We start from the raw sequence: 10,242 nt of genomic DNA, 5'->3' as shown, positions 1-10,242 counted from the left end.
GAGTGCACCACTCTTGTCCCCACAAGAAAAACACACTCAGAGCAAGGAGACTCCTTTTGCTTCCCTGCCCCACCAACAGGAACTGATTAAAAACTTACTGGGTAAGGCTCTGGCAAGAGTGGGTTACAGGCCAGCAGCCCCTTCTGGTGTACAGAGAAGACAGCTGGCAGCCCAGACAATCGGGTTAAGCAGGGCAACAACATGGGCAGTCATGCCAGTCTGCTGATATTGCAAAGCCTAATGAGTGGAGCATTTCCTCAGCATAAGGCTCTTGGTTCCATCCCCAGCATCCTCCGTCCTTAACAAAAAACTAGAGAATAATGGGCCTCAAAGACAGGTCCAAAGAGGAGGATCAGCTCACCCACTGTTAGTGCAAACACAGCACTGCCGAAGTCACAGCTTTCTTGTTTGAAGCAGTTTATCTCAGGGAGCACACCTGAGTCAGGAAGCATGGAGTTAGGTTGACACCTGACTGGTGAGATTCAGTACATGTATGGATTAAAAGGATGGGATCCACAAGGCCTGGAAGATTTGTTCCTGAAGGTCAGCCTCCTGAGGGAGAAATGTGGGGAGGGTATCCCAGCCAGGTATGGTGTGGGACTGAGGAGAGGAGGAACGAGCCTCCTGCAAACAGGAAATAGGATCTCACTGTGCTGCCCACCATTTTGGCCTCAAATTTGAGATCCTCTTTTGAGAATCAGAGGTTTAGTGTTTTATCTGCCTGGTCCCAGCACTCAGTAGGCAGAGACAGGTGGATCTCTGAGTTTGACAATGACAGTCATAATGAGACCTTGGGGGGGTGGGGAGGCTTTTAAAGGATGCTTTGTGCCGGCACATACATAATGTGCCTAAGTACACTAGAGGCCTTCCATAGTCTCTGACCTTCTCTCCCATTACAGTTCAATCTCAGTTTCCCATAAACCTCCTCCTATTCTGCCTTGGGGTCTTTGTTAATACTGTTTCCTCTGCCCATTGTGTAAAGGGAGCCATGTATGGTCCTAGTTCTCTCCACATCTTCAGGCCTGTACCCAGCTGTTTCCTTCTCAATGAAACTTTCTTTCCATCCTTCCACCCTCATTTAAATTGCTACAGCCTCCTCTCCTGACTCCCTTACCCTGATCTGTATTTCCCCAGCCTTCATTTCTTCTTTTACAATATATTTCTTTTGTATTCTTTGTCATCCAATCCATTGTCTTTTTTTTTTTTTTTTTTTTTGGCTAGGATGCAAGCTCCACCCCCAGCAATGAGAGCCTGTATTCTATCTTCTGTGCTTTGTTTTCCTTTTGTTTTGTTTCATATTGTTTTGTGACAGAATCTTTGGGGGGGCTTCAAGACAGGGTTTCTCTGCTTAACAACCCTGACTGTCCTGGAACTAACTATGTAGACCTGGCTGGCCTCGAACTCACAGAGATCCACCTGCACCTGCCTCCTGAGTGCTGGGATTAAAGGCGTGCCACACCCAGCTTTGTGACAGAATCTTACAAAAAAAAAAAAAAAAATTTGGCCTCAAAATTGCTTTGTTGTTGGGGCCTTTTAATTCCTGATCCTCCTGCCTCAGCCTCCCAGGTGCTTTGATTGCAGGCCAGCACTACACAACTCACAGCTTGCTTCTCTTTCTGAAACATCGAAGCATCTAACTCAGTGCCCAGCAAATACAGAATGCACAAAAATATCTGTTGGGTGGAGTGATGGATAGATGGGCTGGACAGATGGATGAATGAATGGATGGATAGATGGGAAGGTAGATGGACAGATAGGGAATAGTTGGGTGGGTGAGGAGAAGGGTAAATGGGTGGATGAGGGATAAATGGACAAAAGGATGGATGGATGGACAGGTGGGTAAATGACAGGTGGGTGTGTGGCTCATGCAAGTTACAGTGTGTAAACAAGAAAGGATAGGGAGTGTTTGGCCTGCCAGTGTTTGAAAAGTGAACTACTAACAGCCTCCTTATTCAATTTCTACGGAGATAATTAACTTGTAAGTGATGGCCTATTTTAGCCCGTGGTTTTAGAAGTCTAAAACCATGATGTTGTAGACTAATTGTTTTTAGGCCTCTGCTGGGGTCCAGGATGGCAATGGCAGGGAGCATGTTAACACAACACTTATTTCAAGGCCAGGAAGGGTTGGGGTCCTGGTATCACTTTCGGTGTCACAACATCAGTGGCCTAACTTCCACTAGGCTCCACCACTTAAAGGTCCTACCACCTCCCAAGAGCACTGTGGACTGGGTACCATATCTTTAAACCAGAGCCTTTGGGAGAGACTCCATATTCCAACCTCAGCAAACTTGGAAGAACACTCAAGATTGCAAATATTTCCTGCTGCAAAGGCGGTGGGACAGTTCCCAGGAGCTATGGACAGATGCCTCCACCCCACCCCCAACCCCAGCAGGGATCAAATGCACTCCCCAGCCACTCTCTCAGTGTAGTACATTAAGATAGAGACAACTATGGGAGACAGGAAGTAAAGCAATAAAGCTGCTACAGTCCATATTAGGAAAGGTGTGGTCACAAGCAGAACTTGCTGCAAAGAAAGCTTACCAAATTCCTGAGGGGACTCTTTTGCTAAGGACTCCAGAGAGCCTATGGCTGTGAAGTAGGCCTCAAGTCCCAAACCTGTCTGGGCAGAGGAACTCAAAACCTGTGCTGCTCTCACAGCAGATTTGAACCTGAGGAAAACTGAATAGGGGAGCACCCCGGGGAGGGCAGATCCGGGTCCATCAGGAAGGGGCCTTGGAAATGTGGTCTTGGGGTCCTGTCCGCTGCTGAAGCCTCAGCTATTGCTCCCTTTCTCCTAATATGAACTTAATGGTGGCGGGCATTCCATCCATGCTCCACCCTTTCTTCGGATTGGGGGAGAGAGCTTGGATTTTACTAGAGAACACAGGATGGAATGTAGGAAGAGAAAAACGAGATAATCTAGAAAAGGAACACTGCCCAGAGGTAGAACAGACAGCAAAGGCCCCGAGACAGAGCACGATCCCATGATTCAAAGAATGCACAGAAAGACAGAGCAAGGGCTGCGCTGACTTCCTTGAACTTCTTCAACCCTAGTGCAAGAGTGCGCCATGGATTTCTGAGCAGGAAAAACACGATCTGCTTGAGGTTTTAGAAAGTTTGCCGGGCGGTGGTGGTGCACAACTTAATCCCAGCACTCGGGAGATAGAGGCAGATGGATCTCTGTGAGTTCGAGACCAGCCTGGTCTACAGAGCTAGTTCCAGGACAGACTCCAAAGCCACAGAGAAACCCTGTCTCCAAAAACCAAAAAAAAAAAAAAAGGAAAGAAAGAAAGATCTTTATGGGGCTGGGGCAATGGGTCAGTGGGTAAGATGCAGGCTACAGCTGGACAGTGGTGGCGCATGCCCCTAATCCCAGCACTCAGCACTCGGGAGGCAGAGGCAGGCGAATCTCTGTGAGTTCAAAGTCAGTCTGGTCTACAGAGATAGTTCCAGGACAGCTAGGGCTGTTACACAGAGAAACCCTGCGTGGGGGGGCCGCGGGGCGGAATGCAAGCTACATAAGCATCAGGACCTGTGTTCTAGTAGTCCTCAGTATTCGGTTTGGAGCTAGAGGCTACTTAAGCCACGCCCACCTGGAGCAGCCCCTCCCGAGTCACTGTGAAGGAAATATCAAACCCCTACCAAAAGCCTGTCTGGGGCCCTTTAACAGACTGTTCAAGTGCCCACATCCCAGAAGGATGGCAGGTGCCATTCTCATATCTACAACGACTTTTACAGGCTCAGGCTCCTGACCCCAGTAGATCAGCAGCCTGACTGTAGGCCTACTCATCAACCACATGGCATGGAACCTTCCTCTTCCTCTTAGACCTGTAAGAAAGGATACACACACACACACACACACACACACACACACACACACACACACACACACACACACACTGCCTCATAGATTTGAACACGCCTCAGAGTCCCTGCTATGCATCTGACCATGGATCTGTCCATGGCATTAATAACTCTAATACTAAACCTCTTATCCAAATCAACAGCCCATCCCAGTGTCCTCAGTGAATCTCAAACCAAAACCTTTCACCCAGAACCTATCTTTTAAAAACTGCCAATTGCACAGGTTAAGAGCACATACAATTCTTCCAGAGAACCTGAATTCATTTCCTAGAATCCACATTGGGTGGCTCACAAGCCACTATAACTCCAGTTCCACGGGCATCTGCTCTGGCAGCTGCAATACCTGTACTAATGTGCACATGCCCACACACAGATACAAACACACAATTAAAAATAATTATTTAAAAAGCTTGGTGTGGTGCCAGGCCGTGGTGGTGGTGGCGGCGGCTGCGCACACCTTTTAATCCCAGCACTTGGGAGGCAGAGGCAGGCCCATCTCTGGGTTCAAGGCCAGCCTGGTTTACAGAGTTCCAGAACAGCCAAGGCTACACAGAGAAACCCTTTTTCGAAAACAAAACAAAAAACCAACTTGGTGTGGTGGTTCGTGCCTATAATCCAAGTGCTGCAGGAGGGAGACAGAAGACAGGCTGATCCCTGAATTTCATTGACTAGACAATCTTGCCCAATCTATGAGCTTGGGGTTCAGGAAGAGGAGACCCGGACTCAAAACTAAAGATGAAAAACAATTGAGGAAGACACCCGGCATCAACCTCTAGTCTTTACATAGGTGAACACACGTGCACATGTATGTGTGTACCAGCACACAGGCATATACCCATCAGCAAGTACACAAAAACCCCATACCATACATACACACTAAATAAATAAATAAGAAACAAGGGGAGACATGGAAGAACAAGGGCTGTTCTGACTCAGGAGGTTAAGAGCACTGGCTGCTCTTCCAAAGGACCTGAGTTCAATACCCAGCATCCACATGATAGTTCTAGGGGATCTGACACCCTCTTTTAACCTCCAAGGACACCAGTCACTTACTTGGTACACAGATACACACACAGGCAAAATACTATAATATATATATATATATATGTATATATATATATATTATACCCAGCTTATAAAACGAAAATGAAATGAACTTTTTTGGTTTTTTGACACAGGGTTTCTCTATGTAGCTTTGGAGTCTATCCTGGAACTCACTCTGGAGACCAGGCTGGCCTTGAACTCACAGAGATCCTCCTGCCTCTGCCTCCCGGCTGCTGAGATTCAAGATGTGTGCCACCACTCTTGGTGATGTTCAGCTAAACAAACAAAGTCATGGGGTTGGAGAGATGGCTCAGCAGTTAAAAGCACTTGCTCCAAGCTCAATTCCCAATACCTACATGGTGGTTCATACCAGCTCCGAGGGCACGAGGCCCACATGTGGTACACATACATATATGCAGACAAAACACTCATACACGTAAAATAAATCTTCAAGAGAAATCCAACCTACAGTGCATTTCTTTCTCTGTACCAACTGCCCAGCATCAGCCTTGCAGTGTTGTCGTTTGTCTCTGTGCTTCCTGTCTCATGGACACGATGAAGCTACAGCATCTCCAGACCTTACTGTAGCACAGAAGGGAAAGCATGGGAAGGGAGCCCTTTACCCTGGAATGGTAATACCCTGTGGTAGCCTTTCCTTGGGGCTATCAAAGAGCCAGGAACCTTCAAACACTATGATAGCGAAGGCTGCCTCCAGAGACAAGCCTCCTAAAGTGTTTACCTAGGGCTCAAATGACATGTAACCTCGAGTTTTGGCAGTTTTCTCTCATCTGTCATTTTCCACAGCTCCTTCATAACCTTTTAATCTTGTTGTAAATTACACTCTTTGATCAATGTTTAAGGGGAGGTGAGTTCTTAGCAACTTTTAGAGGTGGAATGTGAGAGCCACCAGAATCCTATATGTAAAGATGTCTCAGAGGAATCCATGCCCACATGTATCTCTCTCTTCTCCAGAGCACTTCTCTGTTAGGCCCTGTGCTTAAGATCCATAGTGTAAAGCTGGGCGTTGGTGGCACGCGCCTTTAATCCCAACACTCAGGAGGCAGAGGCAGGCAGATCTCTGTGAGTTCGAGGTTGGCCTGGTCTACAGAGCAAATTCCAGGACATCCTCCAAAGCTACACAGAGAAACTCTGTCTCAGAAAACAAAAAAACAAAAAAAAATTTTTCTTTTTTTAGGGTTTTTTTCTCATGCTTATTTTTGGCGACAGGGTCTCTCTACAGAGCCCTGACTATCCTGGAACTCACTATGTAGACCAGGTTGGCCTTAAATTCACAGAGATCTGCCGGCCTTTGCCTTCTGAGAGCTGGGATTAAAGGCTTGTGTCCACCAAGCCTGGCCCCTGGAATTATTTGAGTATATCAGTGTTCTTTTGGGATAGTTGTTACTCAGGGGCATCTTGCCCACCTAGGAGAGCTATGCTTTTCCTGATAAGACCACAGGAGACTTAATGACAGACCCTAGAGCTTCCTATTAGAGGCATGTTCATTGATATGGGATGAGCCTAGGTTAGCTGCTGTCTCTTTGCATTGTGGAAATGGAACCTACTTGGAGGTCAATCTTAGTAAACAAACATTAGACAGAAATGTTTTCTCAACAACCCCAAACTTCAGTTAAGGAACAAAATTGTCATTCCTACAATTTCTAACAAGCATGGTCAGTATACTCACCTTCCAGTCACATTGGAAGCAGAGCTCCTTTAGCTACATTCTATTTTGTGTAAATTCATATTTCCTAAGCAAGTTTATTAGTATATCCTTCATAGCATCGATTTTACCACTTGAAATTCCACCTGCATCCTAATCTCTTTTAATAAATCTCTGGCTCTGCTTCACTGAACCAGCTCAGCCAGAAAGCTCTTTGGGCACTAAAGCCACAAATCCTGGTTTTGCCAGAATGGAAGTCCCTAAAGGAATAACACTCTCCAGGCTGCTGCAGGGGACAGAGTGGAGCTGTGCCTCCATCCTGTTGCCCTTGACATTTTTTTGAGGGCTCATGTAGGGTCGGTCAGAGCAATGTTGAAGTATTTCTCGACTACTGCTGCTTCTTAATCCACTGTCTCTGACAAGTTAGTTTGGTTTTTCTTAGCTTTCATTTTCTAGCCAAGGATCCTTGGCTTCTGAGAGCTGGGATTAAAGGCTTGTGTCCACCAAGCCTGGCCCCTGGAATTATTTGAGTATATCAGTGTTCTTTTGGGATAGTTGTTACTCAGGGGCATCTTGCCCACCTAGGAGAGCTATTTGATGATAGCTGCAGGCACCAAGGTAGAACTCCATGCCGTATGGTGGCGGCACATGCCTTCAATCCTGGTACTCAGGAAGCAGAGGCAGGCAGATCTCTGTGAGTTCAAGGCCAGCCTGGTCTACAAAGTCAATTCCAGGACAGCCAGGACTACACAGAGAAACCCTGTTTATAAAACAAACAAACAAAAGGTAGAATTCCTTTTCTTGTTCCTGGTTGAAATGGAATAGTATATGGTTTGCTGAGAAAAGATCAACCTTGCTTGAGGTAAAATCTGAAGAAGTTACCCTAGGCAGTTTTCTCTGGATCCAAGAAACCCATATCATGGGCATTGCTATGCTCGATCTCCTTTTAATGATTTGTTTTATTATTTTGATTATGTGTATGTATGTGTGTATATGCACACGAATACAAGTGCCTATAGAGGTCTGAGGTGTCAGACCTGCGGCCCCCCCCCAAGATGGGGTTACAGACAGTTTTGAGCCACCTGATGTGGGTGCTGGGAATAGAACTCAGATCCTCAGGAAGAGAAGTATGTGCTGTAAGCACTGAACCATCTCTCCAGCACCCGGCCCCTTGTGCTGTCTCTTGATTGGTGCTCTCTGCAGCTCCCACCTCTCTGCTCCCCAAAAGAACTTGGTGTTGCTTTTCCCATCTGCTACGGAAGGACATACTCACTGTTACTTCAGTTGCCCTTCCTGAAGCTAACAGCCTGGAGGGGAGTTCTGTTGGCCTCTTCCCAGTCCTCCACCAGCCTGCTTTCATAATCTCAAGCCTTTCTCCTTGTGAGCCTCTGATCTCCCCTTCGTTAATTCTGAAGTTACTTATATCACTTTCAAAGCCAAAATGAGTAATTGTAAACTCAGGGAGATCTCATTTCATGAGGGATTGGAAGCCCAGCCACTTTATGTGTGTGTCTTTACACTCTACACTGGATTGACTGATGCTATCTGATCTAGGTTGGGTAGGTCTCAAAGCCACCTGAAAGGAAATCTCCTCCTCCTCCTCTTCCTCCTCTTCCTCCTCCTCCTCCTCCTCCTCCTCTTCCTGCTCCTTCTCCTTCCTCTCCCTCACCCTCTTTCTCTACCTCTCCCCCACTTCAAATTTTTGGGACAGGTTTTCTCTGTGTAGTCCTGGCTGTCCTGGAACTCACTCTGAAAACCAAGCTGGCCTCAACCCCCAGAGATCCACCTCTGAGTGCTGGGACTACAAGCCCATGCCACCACACCCTTTCCAAACACAGAAAATACAATGTTTTGGGGTTTTTTTCTGGTTTTTCAAGACAGGGTTTCTCAGTGTCGCCCTGACTGTTCTGGCGACACTTTTGTAGCTAGCTTTTGTAGACCAGGGTAGCTTCGAACTCAGAGATCACCTGCCTCTGCCTCCCAAGTGCTGGGATTAAATGTGTCTGCCACCACCACCTGGCCTAAAAATCAAGAGTTTTACAGTGAGACCTTGTCTCAAAAAATTGATTTAGTGATTGGAGGAATGGAGCAATGATGCTCAGCAGTTCAGAGAACTGGCTATTCCTACAGAGGTTCCATCCCTGCACCTACCTACCTGTTAACTCACAAGCATCTGAAACTCCAGTTCCAGGGAATCTGATGCCCTCTTCTGGTCTCTGGGAGTACTGTGTGCTCATAGTGTATAGACATACATGAAGGCAAAATTTTAAAAAAGAAAATTAATTAAAACCTTTGGCTTAAACTGGACGGTGGTGGTTCATGTCTTTAATCCTAGCACTTGGGAGGCAGAGGCAGGAAGATCCCATGAGTTTAAGGCCAGCCTGGTCTACAGAGCAAGTGCTAGGAAAAACTCCAAAGCTACACAGAGAAACCCTGTCTTGAAAAACCAAAAACCAATTAACCAAACAACAACAAAATAAATAAATATCTTGGGCCTAGAGGGATGGATCGGTGGTTAAGAGCACCGGCTGCTCTTGCAGAGGACCTGGATTTGGTTCCCAGAACCCACATGTTAGCTCACAACCACCTGTAACTACACCCAGAGAATCTCATGTCCTCTTCTGGCCTCCCCCCAGCACCAAGCATGCAAGTGGCGCATAGACTTATGTACAGGCAAAACACAAATACACAATTGAGCAGTTGTGGCTCATGTCTTTAGTCCCAACACTCAGGAGGCAGAGGCAGATGGATCTCTGTGAATGCAAGGATAGTCTGGTCTCCAGAGCTAGTTTCAGGATTGCCAAGGCTACATAAAGAAACCCTGTCTCAAAAATAAATAAATAAGTAAAAGCTAAAAAATACCCATACACATAAAACAAATTAATTAAATTCTATTGTAAAAATATCTGTGTGTGTATCTTTATGTTTCCAAGTTATTCCTTTTTCACAATGGTAATTACAGAAGATGCAATTCCAACAAGCAGTCACATGCAGAATACAGGTAAGCTTGCTCCATGTAATTTTAACAGAGACCTATATTATTGTATTATTGTCTTTTTTTTTTAAGCTAGTATCTCACATTTGAGTTTTGTTACAGGCATGGATCTGAATTCAGTGGGCACCGAATTCCAGATTCTTGTGTCTGAGAACCAAGGATTACACCAACAACACATGGTTACAAAGGCCCCCAGAGCGTTGGCCCTGAGGCCAGGACTCTTAACAGGTTATTTACACAGATCTGCCTCTCCAGCGCCTCTGTAACCCTGGCTTCTCTCCAGTCTTCTCTGTTCCATGAAGTGCAGGGAGGAGTGCCGTCTAGTCTTTCTCTGACACGGCTTCTTCTCTATGTTAGCTTTGATGTGGCTTTCTTTAGCCTGTTCTCCTGCCAGTGTCAACTTACAATCATGTCATTAAAGTATGGTTGTCTGCCTGCTTGTGACATCCTTCTAAGAACAGAGCCCCAAGCCCAGGGTTCTCAAGGTTCTTACCTTGACCCATTTAGGACATGGATGCAGCTGCTCTTTGAGAAGCCTGCAACCACAACCACACCTTCAGATACCTTATTCACTTTGTGAGCACTTTTCTTCTATTTTTAAATTTCAATTTCAGTTTCATATTTGTGTGTGGGGGTGGATGGGTGGGTGGGAGTTTTCATGCCCATATATGTACAT

This window comes from Cricetulus griseus, chromosome 7 (genome assembly GCF_003668045.3).
Source record: "Cricetulus griseus strain 17A/GY chromosome 7, alternate assembly CriGri-PICRH-1.0, whole genome shotgun sequence".
In the NCBI taxonomy this organism is placed as follows: domain Eukaryota; kingdom Metazoa; phylum Chordata; class Mammalia; order Rodentia; family Cricetidae; genus Cricetulus; species Cricetulus griseus.
Note: the sequence above shows the minus strand (reverse complement) of the source record.